Below are 17,286 nucleotides of genomic sequence, written 5' to 3'. Positions count from 1 at the left end.
TTTTTTCCTTTTCACAGGTGTTGATCCCAAGAGCAATCCATAATAAAAGTTCTCCATGTTGAACTCTGTCTGAGTCTGCCCTCCAGGAAGCCAACCTACAATTGTTGGTAGAAGAAGTGGTTCAGGAAAGCATACACTGTGATGAAATTTTGGAGATGGATCACCTGATGCCCAGCTGGCAACAAAGACCCCAACACTGGTGGTAGGTGGAGTAGATAGGCACTTGAAACAGGTGACAAAGGATTGTTAGACCTTACTGGATACCGTGCTAGTGGAAGTGAAAGCATTATGTGGTGGCATGTTGAAGATCATTGAGAAATATGTGGGAAACATTAAGTATTAGAAAGAACATTATATAGCTATTGTGTAAGCTTGACCTCAAGAAAAAAACAATGAAAAGCCAAAGTCAATTAATATACAATGTCAAGTTATGTGTGACAATCAGAGAACTTCCAATCATAGCATATACAGAGATTCTCACCATTTCTAGGCAAAGGCTAGAGCAATCTGAGGATGAGACCTAAGACTTACTCAAAATAAGCCTCAGAAAAGGTTAAAATTCAAACCAAAAGAAATCTGTTATACCAAGATAGTTGTCATAGTTAGGAAGGACACATAGGATACCCCCCCCCAATCTGATTTGATGTCCCTAAAAGGTTACATTTACATTCCCCTGAACCCCCTGAGAATAAGCATTTCTCTTGTACTTCACCTTGTTTGAACATGCAAAGTTTTTTTTTTCCTGTAAGATAATGTGCATTGTTCTCACAATCTGCTCCCATTTCCCCTCCTGGCCACTGAACTGATATCTAGGGTTAAATCATAGCATGACCTTGCTTGGTATGTGCTGAGCCAAATAAGAAAAGGAAATAGCTGAAAAGTAGCTACAGGACCAGTCAGTGTTACTAGCAGGTGCTGCAAGAGTTAACTAGAGCTGGAATATAAAATTGAATAAAGGAAAAGTAATTGATTTTAGAGTTCTTTCTCAAGGTACAGGATTTAACACTATGACAAAGACTCCAAGAGATCATGTGAGGTCACTAGTATAATTGCTTTTCAAAGTGTGGCCACAATGACCTTCATTTCATGAGGTAAAAAAAAATGCCAGCGCTGCCTTACTAGGTAATTAGAGAAGGAATTGAAGACTCAGGGAACTTGGCATGGTAGAATAAATACATAGGTAAAGTCAAAAAACCTTCCAGAGGACTATATTCTTTAGGGGTACCCAAAGGACTTGCCATTCGTCACAATTATAAGGGATGCTTGAGTGAGAGGAGCACTTACCTCACTAAGAAGTTCAGTGGTAGCTCTTTGCTGTAGGTCAAGGAACAGCAGAGGAGAGGATGATAAACACTGATAAAAATGATGATGACTCTGAGACAATAGAGGCAAGGTGAAGGCGCTTAACTGTCAGAAATCAGGTGGATGCAAATACATTGCAGAGTGGCAGGAAGGATACGTGATCTTCAAAGAGCTATGGAGATGGTTAATAGAACACAGAACTAATCAACTGCTGGTGAATAGATAGTTAAGAAGTAATAGTAGCATCTTGCTGGTCAGTATAATACATATCCCTGGGGGGAATATATGATCAATAATCTGTATGCAATCTGCATAATTAGAAGAAATCATAGGTGGTCAGAAATTTAAGGACAGTTGCCTTAATATGAAGTCACAATACCTTGCCCAGCTTGTGATGCTAAGTTAGGATCTTAATCCAAATGAACTGTTTGAAGGAGAAACTGACGCCCTAAAGGAAGGACCATACAGCATATGCTTACTAATGATTATTTTGGTTCTTCCATTTGCTTAGAGAACTGTGAACTGGCAAAACATTTTCATCCTGATTCATACTGATTCTGAATTGATATTAATTGCCAAAGACCTAAAGTGTCATCGTGGTACGCTTGTTAGAGTAGAGGCAGGTGGGAGTCCTGTACTAGGTGGGGTCCTGGCTAAGGTCATGTTCACAATGGCTTTAGTGAGTCCACAAACTTACTTGTTGTTTTGCTGGGCTCTCTTTATGCAATTGGGGTAGGTGTTTTGAGAGTTGGCATAAGCTCCATATTGGTTATTTGGTCTGTGAAGTCAGAGTCATTTGTAGATGAGAAGGACAAGTGGAAGCTTCTGAAACTACCTTTCACTTCCTTGACCAAGGTAGTATATGGAAACAGCATTGTTGGGAGGATGATGGAAATTAGTACCACCTTTAACCTACTTACCATTTGCTCTGAGAATACTCACTGGTAGTGTTTGTGGCGGCAGAATTTTCCTGGGTGATAACTCACAGGTTACTGTTCTAACCTTACCCCCCAATTTTCCAAGAAGTAATTGACTTTTATTATTGCTTTTTGTTTTTCTCTAGTGCATCAACTTTGGAAACAAAAGACACCATTCTATTTGTAGCATTCTAGTTTTAGTAGTAGTATTTCCACTTATAAAATATAGATTTTTATTTTTTAATTTTTCTTTATTGGAGGTATTAATGGTTTACAGTAAATAGTAAAATACAGTAGTTTGGAGAGTTGAGCAGTAGTACAGTGGGCTAAACGCATGTGGCACAAAACTCAAGGACCAGCGTAAAGATCCCGGTTTGAGCCCCAGGCTCCCCACCTGCAGGGGGGTCGCTTCACAGGCTGTGAAGCAGGTCTGCAGGTGTATGTCTTTCTCTCCCCCTCTCTGTCTTCCTCTCCTCTCTCCATTTCTCTCTGTCCTATCCAACAACAATGACATCAATAACAACAAAATAATAACTAAAACAATAAAAAACAAGGGCAACAAAAGGGAAAATAAATATTAAAATTTTTTTAAAATACAGTAGTTTCTACATGTGTAACATTTATCAGTTTTCCACATAACAATTCAACCTCCTCTAGGTTCCCCTCTGCCATCATGTTTCAGGATAGAGAAGTAGAGAGGCAGAGAGTAAAAGAAATCACAGCACCAAAGCTTCTTTGAGTGCAGCAGGCACCAGGCTCAAACCTGGGTTATGCACACAGAAAAGCATCATACTATACCTAAGGGAGCTATTTTTCTGCCCCTATATAGTAATTCTTTAAAACAACTTAATTAGTACTTAATTGTGGTTTAAAATATTACAAGATTACAGGATATAGTTCCACATCACACCATACCCATCACCAAAGTTCCGTGGCCTCAATACACCAATGATAACCCCCAGAGTTTTTAGAAAGTCTTAGAGACAATTTGGCTGCGTCTTCTTGTATTTTTTTGTAAATTCATGTTTTTAATTGTCTCTGTTCCACATATGAATGGAAACCATCCACTAGTTGTCTTTCACCTCCTTACTTCACTAAGCATAATCACTTCTATCTCCATCCATTTTTCCTGAAGTGTAAAATATCATCTTTTTAATTATCGTATTTAAAATATTTATCCACATATTTATTGAATAGAGACATTGGGAGATTGAGAGGGAAGAAGGCATATGGAGAAAAAGTGATACCTGTAGATTTGCTTCATCTTTTGTGAAGATTCTACCCTGTGAGTAAGGACTAGGGGGCTTGAACTCAAGTCCTTGAGCATTGTAATATGTGCCCTCTAATAGGCCACTGCCCAGCCCCTTAATTTTATTTTTAAAGGGTTTGTTTATTTCCTGAGGGAGAGGGAGAGAGAGAACAGAGGGAGAAGAGAGAGAGGAGAGAGAGGAGAGAGAGAGAGAGAGAGAGAGAGAGAGAGAGAATGAATGAGAGAACTGGTCAGCATTGGCTTAAGGTGGTGCTGAGGATTGAACCTGAGACCTCTAGGGTCTTAGACATACAAATGGGTCCTCTAACTAGCTGAACTATTTCCCTAGCCCTATCATCTTTTTAAAACACAGAGTAGAATTCTGCTGAGTATATGCCTCATAACTTCAATATCTATCTTTGGACATTTAGATTGTTTTCACTACTTGGTGAATAATGCAGCTAATGATAGTAATTCTTTTTTTATTTTTATTTTATTTATTCATTTATTTATCTATTTGATAGGAAAGAGAGAAATTGAGAGAGTAAGGGGAGGTAGAGAGGGAGAGACAAAGAGAGACACTTGCAATACTACTTCACTGCTAGTGAAGCTTCTCCCCTGCAGGTGGGGACTGGGGACCTGCCTGAACCTTGGTCCTTGTACATGGTAATGTATGTACTCAACCAGGTGTGCCACCACTGGGTACCTAATGTAGTAATTCTTGATCGCCAATCATGTTAAATTTTAGAAAACATAGCATTACTATGCATGCTGTTAACTTTGTTTTTGGACAATTGTTGGTTGAAGATTTAATGAATTCAATACATAAAATTTGATGAATCATATTTACATTTTATTTTTACAATGAAAAGCAATCAGATTTGCTTCAACTTTAAAGAATGTGCTTATGTAAAATTAGATGAACACTGGTAGTGAGCTGCACTTTTTTTTTCTAAATTGGAAAAGGATTAAAGACTCAAAGAATCCCAGGTTGTGGCTCCTAGCATACCTCTTTTTAATTCACTAATTTGAATCCCTTTAAGATATGAGCAGTGCCTCATGAATGAAAGTAGATTATTGTAAGGTCAACCAAGTGGCAGTGCAAGTACAGCTGTCATGATATCTTTGTTACATCAGAATGACATAACCTAGTACTAGTAAGTAGGTTACTAGTACTAATCATACTAGTAAGCAGGTGTTGATTTGGAAAATGTGATTTTGTTTATCTACATCAAATAAAAACATCAGAAAAGAAACATTCACACAGAGTGGTCAACAGTATTTATTTACACTTCTTACTCAAGGTTATACTAAATTTTTGGTCCTATGTCATAATATTTGTTTTAGGTATAGGCAGGTAGAGGGGAAGAGAGGATGAAAGAAACCATAACACCAAAGATTTCTTTAGTGTGGTGGGGCCAGGCTCAAACCTGAGTTGATCACATGACTAAGCAGCATACCATCCAAGTCAGTTATTTTGCTGGACCTTCTGTCAAAATCTGAAGTGATTCTGGACTGTCTGAAAATAATACTAGTTCACTATGTTAATGACATCATGCTAGTTGGTCCACATTGTATAATAAGTGACTGAAACACACAAACTACAGAGGAATGAAACTAAATTCTGCAAAGATTAAAGTGCTGGTTACATTAACTGGCTACATTTTGAAGGTTTGAATGATCTGGGGCATACCAGGAGATCCCTTTCAAAATAACAAATGATTGCGTTTTTACTTTCTCCATGAAAAAGGGAGCTCAGTGTCTGATAAACTTTTTTTGGATCTAGACACAGCATATTTTTACACCTGAAATTACTGTTTTTACCCGTATACTGCACGACTTGAAGTATGACAGATCCAAGGGAGGAGGGGCAGAATAAAGCACTATAACAAGGCCAGAATGCGAGTTCAAGCAGTCCTGCCACTTGATCCACCTGTATTATAAGTACCTGTGTTGAAACCACCACTTACTGCAAAGTCATGCTATAGTAGAAACTTATAAACTATTTGAAAATAGCATCTCACAGGCTGCTGCTCCTTAGTAGGGACGGGATGGCTGATAGGACATAAGATGATCCCTGAAAGTGGCTGTGTCTCTGTTAGAGGCAAAACTAGGGCAAGACATGGACATCACAGAATTGTCTGAGACTCTGACCTTTGGTTTTTGGTTTTATCACAATGGGAGAAAGGAAAGGAAGAGCACTTAAGGAAGAAGTATATTATAATTATAATGGGATAGATGTAGGTGTGGCTTAAAAAGGAAAGAGAAGGAGGGGCCTTAGAAAGTCTGATCTGGAGGATAGGGCCAATACACAAGTCAAGTAATTTAAATAGACCAATGAAAAGATTATTCCAGGTAGATAGGTTAGGATATAAAGATCCAGATGAGAAGTCAGCTAGTTTCCAATATTCCTCTCTGGATGACCTGCCTGAGTCTCCACATGTGTCTTTATTTTCATAAATAAAATATGTGATGCCTGGTCATGGACTCCCCAATTCTTTGTGGAAACCTACTGTGCTGAACCAGACACTATGGGTAGGGGACACTTGGGTCTCTTTCCCCTGCAAGATACCCAGAACTGCCTGTCATGAACTGAACTCTGTTGGTGTGCAGGCTCAGCAACAAAATGGAAGTTTCATACACAGGATCATACCACAGTAGGACTGCAGGACGCAAGCACTTGCTTATTCAGTTAGAGAAGATGCTCCATGATATACCCCTGGTACACTAGTATCTTGCCTTCACCATAAGCATGTGGTCTATGAGGGGGATCTTTTTTGAAAAAAGGAAACTCCAGCATTGTCCATAGATTGGTGAACTGCTTATATGGGCAGCAACTCCAACTTGAAAAAGTCATGGTGATCAGGAATTAAAAGCTGAATCGTACACCCAGGTAAATTGCCAAGATAGTGGAAGAGGAAGATGGTGATTTTGAGTTTCAGGGCCAGGTGTAGTGTTGAGGCCCACTCTTCCTTCCAGATCCATTTCACTTAGTTTCTTGGATAAGCTCTTTCAGGGGAGCTTTGAAAACCCTAGGAAACCCTACCTAGGTTCCCATTGGCTGTGGTGGACACTGCAATGTTCTATCCAGATAGCCTTTTAGAAATTACTTAGTTTAGTTGCTAGGAAGTTTCCCTTAAAGACTTCTTGGCTGTCAACCCCTCTACAAGAATTGCATCAGCTAAGGAGAGGTGTCTTGTTTTAAGATCAGATTCAATTCTCAGAGTGGTTCACATCCACCAATTCATTAATGTGTGTAGTACCTAACATTCTTGCCTCAAATATAGAGAGCTCAGAAGTTTCATCTTACCTTCAGTATTCCTTCCAGGGTATACTGAGGCATTCTACTGTTTCCCCCTTTTTTATTACTATTTTTCCCTCCACCTTCTTCTCTAATTGTTGGTCCTAGGAGCATTCCCTAGCAAACTTCCTATACTCTGTTTTTACATGTGTCTAACGATTAATATGTCTATCTATGTATAATCTATGTATTCATCGCAGTATCAGAATTAATATAAGATGTTTAATATTTCAAGATGTTTTCTAGTTTCCGCATACAACCACTAGAAACATTGCATTTTTTTATTCCCTCTGGGAACATAAACAGAAGAATAATGAAAAGCAAGAAAATGGAACTGTTGGGAAATGATAGTTTTATTAAGTACAAATCTATTGCATTCATGTGTCTAGAAAGAAGGCTTTGACAATTTGGATTTTTTCTCCTTCATAAGTGCTTTCACTGTTTGAATTTTCCTTATAGTCTGAAATAATGTCTGTCTCTTATGTACACACTGGCACAGCTACAAATCTTCATGACATTTGGGAACAGTTGCCTTTTGTTTAAAGTATACAGGGAAGCCAAATTGCAGAAGCATTTTCCTGGAGCCTGAACAGTGTAGTCAAAGAACAGATGTGTAGGGTTACTAGTTGCACTGTGCCAACAATGAGCATCAGACTCCATGGGAGGCAGCCATATTCTCACACTTTTTTCATTAGGGACAGAGAGGTGGAGAGGCAGAAAGAGTGTGGGAGACTGAAAGAGACCATAGCACCAAAGCTTCCTTTAATGCAATGGGCGTCAGGCTCAAATGTGGGTGGTACACCTGGAAAAGCGGGACACTAAGTGAGCTATTTCACTGAACTCTTCTCATACTTCTTTAGCAAGAGATAAATATATAGATTATAGATAGGTAGATAGATAGATAGATAGATAGATAGATAGATAGATAGATAAGGATGAACTGATTTAGCACCTTTCAAAGCATAGAGTTTATGGGGGTAAGTTCTTGTAATCAGTATGAAGGGCAAAACTTAGGCTAAGGATAGTGAATAACATTCCTACTTGCTTGGGATAATTAAGTATCTTATAGCTACTTTTTAGTCTGATAGTGGATTCAACCCTCCACATTCATACTCTAGTGCAGTTGTAGCAGAGTTGGGACACGGGAGTTGGCTTCATGTTTTGGGCACAGTGGCCTTTAGAGGTTATGTACATGTGAGGAATTTGACATCATGGTTTTTAATTTACTTATTTTTGCCTGGGTTTCCCATCTCTGAACTCATTTTTTTGCATATATTAATTGAGAGATAGGGTCTGGGTGGTGATTCACATGGCTGAATCACACATGTTACAGTGCAAAAGGATTTGGGTTCGAGCCCCTGGTCTCTACCTGCAGGGGAGGAGCGTCAAAAACTGTGAAACAGTGCTGTGGGTCTCTCTCTGTCTCTCTCTCTCTCTATGTGTGTCTCCTCCTTCCTTCTCAGTTTCTCTGCCTCTATTCAAACTAAATAAACAAAAATACTGTTAAAAATAAAAGGAGAGATAGAAGGGGAGAGGTATCTGAGCTCACATTCTGTGGCCATGAGTAGGAACATTCCAAGCTGCCCCAATATCAGGACCCATATTCCTCAGGTGTAGCATAGAGTATGTTGTCCAGCCTCCCTTCAGAGGATGGAACATTCTCTACTGTTGTTGATCCAAGTTGAGGGCAAGGTCCTATGGGGGGCCCACAAAGGGTCTATTTTGTCGTTCCTGATAGAGGTGACTGGTAACAATGGAGAGAGGGATTTATTTGAGATCTAGGCCCATCATGTCTGTTTGGAAATCTCAGGACTCCCCAACTAGGGCCCCAGCTGATGGGGTGGCCTGATAGTGACTAAAGAGTCATCGTTAAAGTATGCCAGTCTCTTGCCCTTATTCAGCTTTTGCAGTCCTTTCTTTGATAAGGTTAGCTTTGGAGTGAGTGAGAGAACTGTAATAGGAAGTAGGTGAGAAGGGTATCTATGTCTAAGTAGACACTATTTCATTGTGAACTTTATACTGACTCACTACAGACTACTGTGTATTTTTGCTTTCAGGTATATATTTTGCCCTAATTTATGGATATATGTGAACATATGCTCTATCTTACGGGACCTGGTCTATATCTAGGTTTTGGGATTTTGTTAGGAAGTGAACCTCCTGGAATGGAACTAGAGAATCCTATGAAAGGAAAGGGCTCACCTGAGTAATGAGGGTGAAGGATTGACATTCCACGCCTGACGTCTCTGGACACAGTCTGAAGTGAAACATGCTGAGGTGGTACTCCATGTGTGGATTAGGTTGGGATCAGTGGATGCAATATCACTTGGTATGAATTGAGAAGCATGCAGGAAAGTGAGCCCCACCCTAGAGGTTCCAGGACTGGAGGAAATATACGCTCTATAGAGGAAGCGGGAGGTTCCTGCTGTCTTAGTGTTTAAGAAGACAGTAGATAGATATTGCTATAATCACATTATTTGGCAATTGGGTTAACTTTGAAATATCCCTTTGTTAGGATTTGCTGTATCATACACAACATCACCATAATATATGCCCTTTGACATTATTTGTATATAGCTATGCCACCGGTTGCTTCTGTTATCCCTGGTCTAAGCTTTTTTAAAATTATTTATTTATGAGAAAGATAGGCAGAGAGAGAAAGAACCAGACATCACTCTGGTACATGTGCTGCCAGGGATTAAACTCAGGACCTCATGGCTGAGAATCCAATGCTTTATCCACTGTGCCACCTCCCGGACCATCTGGTCTAAGCTTTTAAGAGAGTCAATATATCAAAGATTCAGCATAGGCTCCTAAGCTGAATATGGGCCCCAGATCAGATCAAATCTAAGGGGTTTACTGTCAACAGTATTTGTATACCTTTCCCATATTTGGGAGCTACTATCTTTCCTGATCCACCTTTCTGGTACTTTTTCCAGCCATGACATCATTTCCCCAGACAATAACTTGGATCCACCTGCATATCAGATTTCAGGCTCAGGGGGAAAAAAAAGAAAAAAAAAACTAGTATAGCCACAGGCCCTTTGGAATATAACTAAAATATGTCTACTAGATATCTACAAAATGAAGTACCTCCAACTCTTTATCTGCACTATTCCAGCCTTTAGGTTCATGATTAGTCAACAATTTGTTTGGCTTTATGTGTTAACTCTCTTTTTAGCCACCAGTTTCCTGATGCTAGCATGATACTGACCAGACTTCCCTGAACAGACAACCCCACCAATGTGTCCTGGAGCCCCACTTCCCCAGAGCCCACCCCACTAGGGAAAGATAGAGACAGGCTGGGTGTATGGATCAACCTGTCAGCACCCATGTTCAGCAGGGAAGCAATTATGCAAGCCAGACTTTCAACCTTCTGCATCCCATAATGACCCTGGGGCCATACTCCCAGAGGGATAAATAATAGGTAAACTATCAGGGGAGGGGATGAGATGCAGAATTCTGATGGTGGGAATTGTGTGCAGTTGTACCCCTCTTATCCTATGGTTTTGTCAATGTTTCCTTTTTATAAATAAAAGAAAGGAGAGAGGGAAAGATACCGCAGCATCAAAGCTTCCTCTAATGTGGTACCTCCTCAAATGTTGGTCATTTATATAGCAAAGCAGGCACACTGTCTAGATAGACTACTATAAGTGATTTCATAGTCATTTATAAGACCAAGACTACAGGGGTATAGTTCCCATACCTTACCTACCACCAAAGTACTGTCCCTTCAAACCCACACCCAGGAATATTTCTCACAATATTTCTACCATATTTCTCACAATCTCTTAGAGACCATTTGGTTACATTTTGTTGTTGTAAGTTCATGCAACTTCTTTTGGGGGGGCGGATCTTATTTTATTAGTGATTTACAGAGTAACAGGGGTATAATCACATAATGTTCCCACCACCAGAGTTCTATGTCCCCATTCCCTTCATTGGAAACTGCAGTGGTTCTCGCAAGGTCACAGGTGAGTGTTGACTATTATTTCTATAACTCTCTGTCTATCATCTGTCTGTCTATATCATTTATCTATCTATCTATCTATCTATCTATCTATCTATCTATCTAATTTTTGCCCATTTTTTACCCTGTGGTCCTGTCTTCTATTCCTTTTTAAGTTAAACCTATACCTATTACTACTTCAAATGTCCTTCCTTTTTTCCTCTTTTCTTTCTGGTTTATGTTAGAATTAGGTTTCAGAACCCTTAGTCATCTTCCCTTAACATTTCTCCCCCTCTGGGATTATGTACCAAAACTTTTTTTTGGGGTACAGAAGGTAGGAGTTCTGGCTTCTGTAATTACTTCTCCCCTGGGTGTTGGCAAGTCAATCCATACCCCCAGCTTGTTTCTGTCTTTCCCTAGTGGTGTAGGGCTCTGGAGAAATGAGGTCCCAGGAAGCATTAGTGAGGTTTTCTGCCTAGGGTGGTCAGGGTGGAATTATAGTAGTATCTGAAACTTGGCATCTGAAAGGCAGAAAGTCATGAGGATGGACAAAATGTTTAAGAAACAGGAACAGAAAGTAGGAATAGAGCAGGTGATAATAGGGATTTTAGGGTAGTAAGAAGCGAGGAAGTCTATTTTAGATATGTTCCAAGTGGCCCATGGTTTTAGTGATTTTTGTTTGAACTTAATAGTTAACATAGAGGTAGGTTAAAATTTTTGTCTGGGAAGACGTAGTCAGAGTTGATAATAGGACCAGAAATCTAGATTAAGGCATAGAGTAGCTCCCAAACTTGAAGAAAATCTGTAAATACAATTAACTGTTTATCACATCAGTCTGACCCAGGGTCCATATACATTGGTATTTAGCACAGGAGCCTGTGCAATCTTGTGTCCCTGTCACTCTGAGCTTGCAGTCCATGGTCGCAGATGGGAACATTTTAGACTGCACTCACTGCAGAACCAGTCTTCCTGGAGTTGCAGAGTAGGATCATCCAGCCTCCCTTTGGATAATGGGTCAGTCTCTACCATTGCTACTTTATAGTGAGGGCAGGGTCCTGGAGAGGCCCTTGAAAGGGGTTATGATAACATTCCTGATGGAAATGACTACTGAAGGTGGAGAGCAGTGTCTGTTAGAGGTATAGGCTCATGGTATCTGGGGGGAGTCTTAGGGTTCCCTAATTTGGGAACCAGGTGATGGGATGTCCTTTCATTGACCAAAAATGCCATCAAAAGTGAGCCAGTCGCTTGCCCTTATCCAGCCCTTGGTAAATGGTAGTCCATTGTTTTGTCTGATGAGCTTGGATTTTCTCCCAGCTGTTAAAGCATTCATTGAGTGCCATTTGTTGCACCAAATGGGATCTAGCCTCAAGTTGGGTAGGAAATACACCTAGGATTTTAGTAGGGTCTAAGTTAGCCTTGAAAGTTTTACTGCATTTACTTGCTTGATAATTCTTTTTTTTAAAATTTTATTTATTTTCCCTTTTGTTGCCCTTGTTGTTGTTTTATTGTTGTTGTTATTGATGTCGTCGTTGGATAGGACAGAGAGAAATGGAGAGAGGAGGGGAAGACAGAGAGGGGGAGAGAAAGACAGACACCTGCAGACCTGCTTCACTGCCTGTGAAGCAACTCCCCTGCAGGTGGGGAGCCGGGGGCTTGAACCGGTATCTTTCTGCCGGTCCTTGCGCTTTGCACCACGTGTGCTTAACCTGCTGTGCTACCGTCGGACTCCCTTGCTTGATGATTCTTTGCTTTTTAAATTTATTTATTGGGGAATTACTGTTTTATATTCCACAGTTAATACAATAGTTTGTACATGCATAACATTTCTCAGTTTTCTACATAATAATACATCCCCCACTAGGTCCTCTGCCATCATGTTCCAGAATCTGAACCTTTCCCCCCACTATTTGATGGTTCTTTAAATTTTTTTTTAATTTTTAAATATTTATTTATTAATGAGAGAGAGAACCAAAGCACCTGGTACATCTGATGCCTTGTGCTCTTTTTTTATTATTTTATTTTATTTATAAAAGGGAAACACTGATGAAACCATAGAATAAGAGGGGTATAACTCCACACAATTCCTACCACCAGAACTCCGTATCTCATCCCCTCCCTTGATAGCTTTCCTATTCTTTAACCTCCACCTTCTGCATCCCACAATGACCTTGGGTCCATACTCCCAGAGAGTTAAAGAATGTCTGATGATTCTTATAGAGTTTGCCATAGGGACAATAACTCCCCTTTAGCTGATATAGTATTTTCTTTTCTTTATTTTTTCAGAACTTTATATTCTGATGTCACTTGCAATTATGGATTATTTCTATACTTTCTTATTCCATTTAGGAAGCTGGCCTATTGTGAAATCTAGGAATTTTATCTTCTGATAAGATTTTTTTTTAATCCAGTATGGGAGCCTCTGCTTTTTTTTCCTGTGTTATTGTCTCATAACTTCATCTAGCTGTTTGTCAATAGGCATTTAAGCTGCTTCAACTCTAGCTGTTGTGAATAATGCAGCCACAGCATTTTTTTAAAGATAAAAAACAGTACTTTTTCTTATACAGAAAAGCTGATTTCTGGGAATTACATTAACTATATGAACCTCAAGACAGGGCAGTCTAGAGGAAAGAATGCAATCTGCACAGGGGTGAGGGTGGGAGTGAAGAGTATTAACATTTGTTCTTCCTATTCTATTTTTTGAACATAAAGAAGCATATTTTAAAAGGAAGGAAATGAAGCAGATTTAAGAGGGAAGGAAATGAATATAGTTTGAACTGTCTGTGAGACTTCTGCATGGAGATAATCAGTGCTTATGTGAAAGGTGGCAGGCTAGAGTTCAGGAGAAAGGTCTGTACAATGACACACATGGATGGCAATTGAAACCAGGAAGTGAGTCAGTTAGTCCCAGTAAGGGATAGAGATTGAAAAACGCAGGACAGAACATCAAGGAAGTCAGACAGATGTGCAGAACTGAAACAGTATGACCTCTGAACAGCACTATACGACAACACTGAATTCTTTCTTCCCACTTAAAATTTGGGATACAGTACCCAGATCATTTATCATCTTCATCATTTTAAGTGTACAATTCTTTTTCTTTTTATTGATTTAATAATGATCGACAAGACCATAGGATAAGAGAGGTACGACTCCCACCACCAGAGTTTTGTATACCATCTGCTCCATTGGAAGCTTTCCTATTATTTATCCCTCTGGGAGTATGGTTCCAGGATCATTATGGGATGCAGAAGATGGAAGGTATGGCTTCTCTGCTAGACATGGGCATTGGCAGGTCGATCCATACTCCCAGCCTGTTTCTATCTTTCCCCAGTGGGGCAGGACTCTAACCATTACCACTATCCATTTCTAGAACTCCATTATTCTTCAGATGAAATTCTATACCCACTGAACCAAATTTCTTCATTGTCATCTCCACTCAGCTCCTAGCAACCATCTGAATTTTTTCTCTATGAAATGACTACTTAAGGTATCTCATATAAGTGGAATCATACAGTATTTGACCTTTTGTTGCTAGCTCATTTCACACATCATAATGTTCTTGTATTAAGTCTGCTTGGGCTGCTAGAACAAATTATTGTAGGCTGGGTGGCTACAATAATTGTTTACACAATATAAATAATTTTTCTCATAGTTCTGGAAATTGGAAAGTCCAAAATTAGTTCCTGGTAAGTTTTCTTTTGAGAGAGCTCTCTTCCTGGCTTGTACATACCTCCCTTCTTACTATAGCCTCACATGAACTTGGTACAAGTTCCTGGAGAAGGTGACTGAGAATTCTGGTGATATTTTTTTTGTCATCAGGCTTTCTGTTTTTGATTGAGAGGTTGAGAGAGACACAGAGATGGAGATATACCTGTAGCACTGCTTCATCACTTGTGAATCTTCCTTCCAGCAGTTGGGAACCTGAGTCTTGCACCTAAGTTGCTGCACATAGTAACATGTGCGCGCTATCCTGTGTACCACCACTTGGCTCTGTAGTGTATCTTTTAAAAGGAACACTAATACAATTAGATTAGACCCCTATGAACTCATTCAACCTTAATTGTTTCCTCAAAAGCATCATCTGCAAAGAGAGATAAACATACTGGTCACTTTAGCAAATGAAGTTTCGTTGTACATACCCATCTACTCCATAAGTCCTCACGTCCTCCCCCCCACACATACTTCTCTCTTTCTTGCCATTTTTTTTTTTTTACCAGAGCACTGCTAAGCTCTGGCATGAGAATCTGTTTGTATAACCATTATGCTATCTCCCCCACCCTTCCTTAAATTTTTTAAAAAAATATTTCATTTATTTTATTTTTGAGAGATATGCAGAGAGAGAAAGAGACAGAGAGAGAAACACCAGAGCACTGCTTAGCTCTGGCATATGGTGGTGTGAAGGGTTGAACTTGGGACTTTGGAGTCTCAAGCATGAGAGTCTTTTTGCATAACCATTATGCTGTCTCCCCCCACCCCCTTCCTTAAGTTTTATATACATTTTAATACAGATTTGGATTTTACCTTTCTGAAAATGCCTTTATTCTACAGTGGCACTTGATTGATTGATAATTGTAGGGCATACAAGTCTTGTCTGAACATGAACAGCCAAAGCAATTATGAGAAAAAAGAAGAAAAAAGGAGGTAACATATGGCTTAATTTCAAAATATACTATAAAGTAATAGTAATTAACATATGGTATTGAAACAAAACAAGCATTGAGGCCAGTGGAATAAAATAACACAGAAATAAATCCACATACATACAGATATCTAGCCTATGACAAAGGAGGCAAGACCATATAATGAGGAAAAGAAAGCCACTTAACAAATGTAGTTTGGAAAAATGGACGGCTATGTGTAAAAAAAAAAATTAAAAAGTCCTGCACAAAGTTGAAAAACAAGATCAGAAAAGAAAACACAAGTAGAACCTGAAATGTAATTGGCATATCGCACCAAAGTAAAAGACTATGGGGTGGGTGGGTGGGGAGAATACAGGTCCATGAAGGATGATAAATGACATGGTGGGGGTTGTATTGTTAAATGGGAAACTGGAGAATGTTATGCATGTACAAACTATTATATTTACTGTTGAATGTAAAACATTAATTCCCCAATAAAGAAATAAATTTTAAAAAATCCTGCACAATCATTTGGCTTCATACACAAAATCAACTCAAAATGGATGAAATACTTGTATAATAGACTTAAATCTATAAAATACAAAAGCAAATAAAAATGATACACTTCAGGATGTTAATACTGGAGATATATTTGGAGAGTCAACTCCAATGGCAAAGGAAACTAAAGCAAGAATAAACGAATAGAATATATATATATATATATATATATATATATATATATGGCAGTAAAATAAACTACTATACAAATAAAAAGATAACTTAGCAAATGGGAGAATATATTTGTACATCACAGCTAACAAGAGATTGCTAGTGAAAAATATATATAATGATATAATGAAATCACATAATTCAAAAATCCTCAAGGGGCACAATAAAAATGGGAAAAGTATATGACGTGACTTCTCTTAAGAAGACATATAGATGACCCAAGGACATAAAAATTGTTCCAGATCATGTACTATTAGAGAAATGCAATTTAAAATCACACTGAGATACCACCTCACTCTGGTGAGGATGACTTACATCAGAAAGACTGGAAATAACCGTTGCTGACAAGGATGTAGAGAAAAAGGAACTCTGGGGAGTCAGGTGGTAGCATAGCAGGTTAAGAGTACGTGTTGCAAAGCGTAAAGACCTGCATAAGGATCCTGGTTCAAGCCCCCATCTTCCCACCTGCAGAGGAGTCACTTCACAGGCGGTGAAGCAGGTCTGCAGGTGTCTTTCTCTCCCCCTCTCTGTCTTCCCCTCCTCTCTCCATTTCTCTCTGTCCTATCCAACAATGACAACATCAATAACAATAATAATAACTACAAGGATAACAAAAGGGAAAATAAAGAAAGAAATATAAAAAAAAAACCAACTCTGGTACATAGTTGATGGGTATATAAACTGGTACAAACCCTGTGGAAAACTTCAAGAAGATGCCTTTAATAAGAAAGATCTGTCGTGTGGTGGCTCACATTACCATGCACTACGACCTGGGATCAAGCCCTGCTCCAGTCCCTACCTGTAGATGAGAAGCTTCAGGAGTGGTGGAGCAGTGCTAAATGTATCTCTTCTCTCCCTTCCGCTTCCTTTCCCTCCCCTACCCTCCTCTCCTCTCTAATCTCCTTCTTTCCCTCCCCTCCTCCCCTCCCCTTTTCTCTTCTTCTTTCTCTCTCAACCTCCCCTCCCTTCCCTTCCCCTTCCCTCCGCTCCACTCCTCTCCTCTCCTCTTCTTCCCTCTCTTTCCTTCAATTTCTTCCTCCCTCCCTCATCTTTCACTTGTATCAGAAAGAAAATGGCCACTAGGGATGGCACTAAGCCCTGGCCCTTGTGTTGTTAGCTAGGTACACCACCACCCAGTCCCCTATTTATTTATTTATTTATTTATATTTATTTTATTTCTTTATTGGGGAATTAATGTTTTACATTCAACAGTAAATACA

At 39.3% G+C, this 17,286-nt stretch overlaps 1 protein-coding gene across 1 annotated transcript in view; it reads left to right on the top strand.

The window, feature by feature from the left end:
- The window catches only part of ARMCX1 (armadillo repeat containing X-linked 1), a 53,250-nt gene that overhangs the window by 14,477 nt on the left and 21,487 nt on the right, over positions 1-17,286 (top strand). Inside the window, exon 6 of the mRNA XM_016194737.2 lies at positions 18-202. The gene's annotated coding sequence lies outside the window, so the exon portion shown is untranslated. The remainder of the gene's footprint in view (positions 1-17; positions 203-17,286) is intronic.

Source organism: Erinaceus europaeus, chromosome X (assembly GCF_950295315.1).
Source record: "Erinaceus europaeus chromosome X, mEriEur2.1, whole genome shotgun sequence".
Taxonomy (NCBI): Eukaryota; Metazoa; Chordata; class Mammalia; order Eulipotyphla; family Erinaceidae; genus Erinaceus; species Erinaceus europaeus.
Note: the sequence above shows the minus strand (reverse complement) of the source record. Positions and strands in the feature narration are given on the sequence as shown.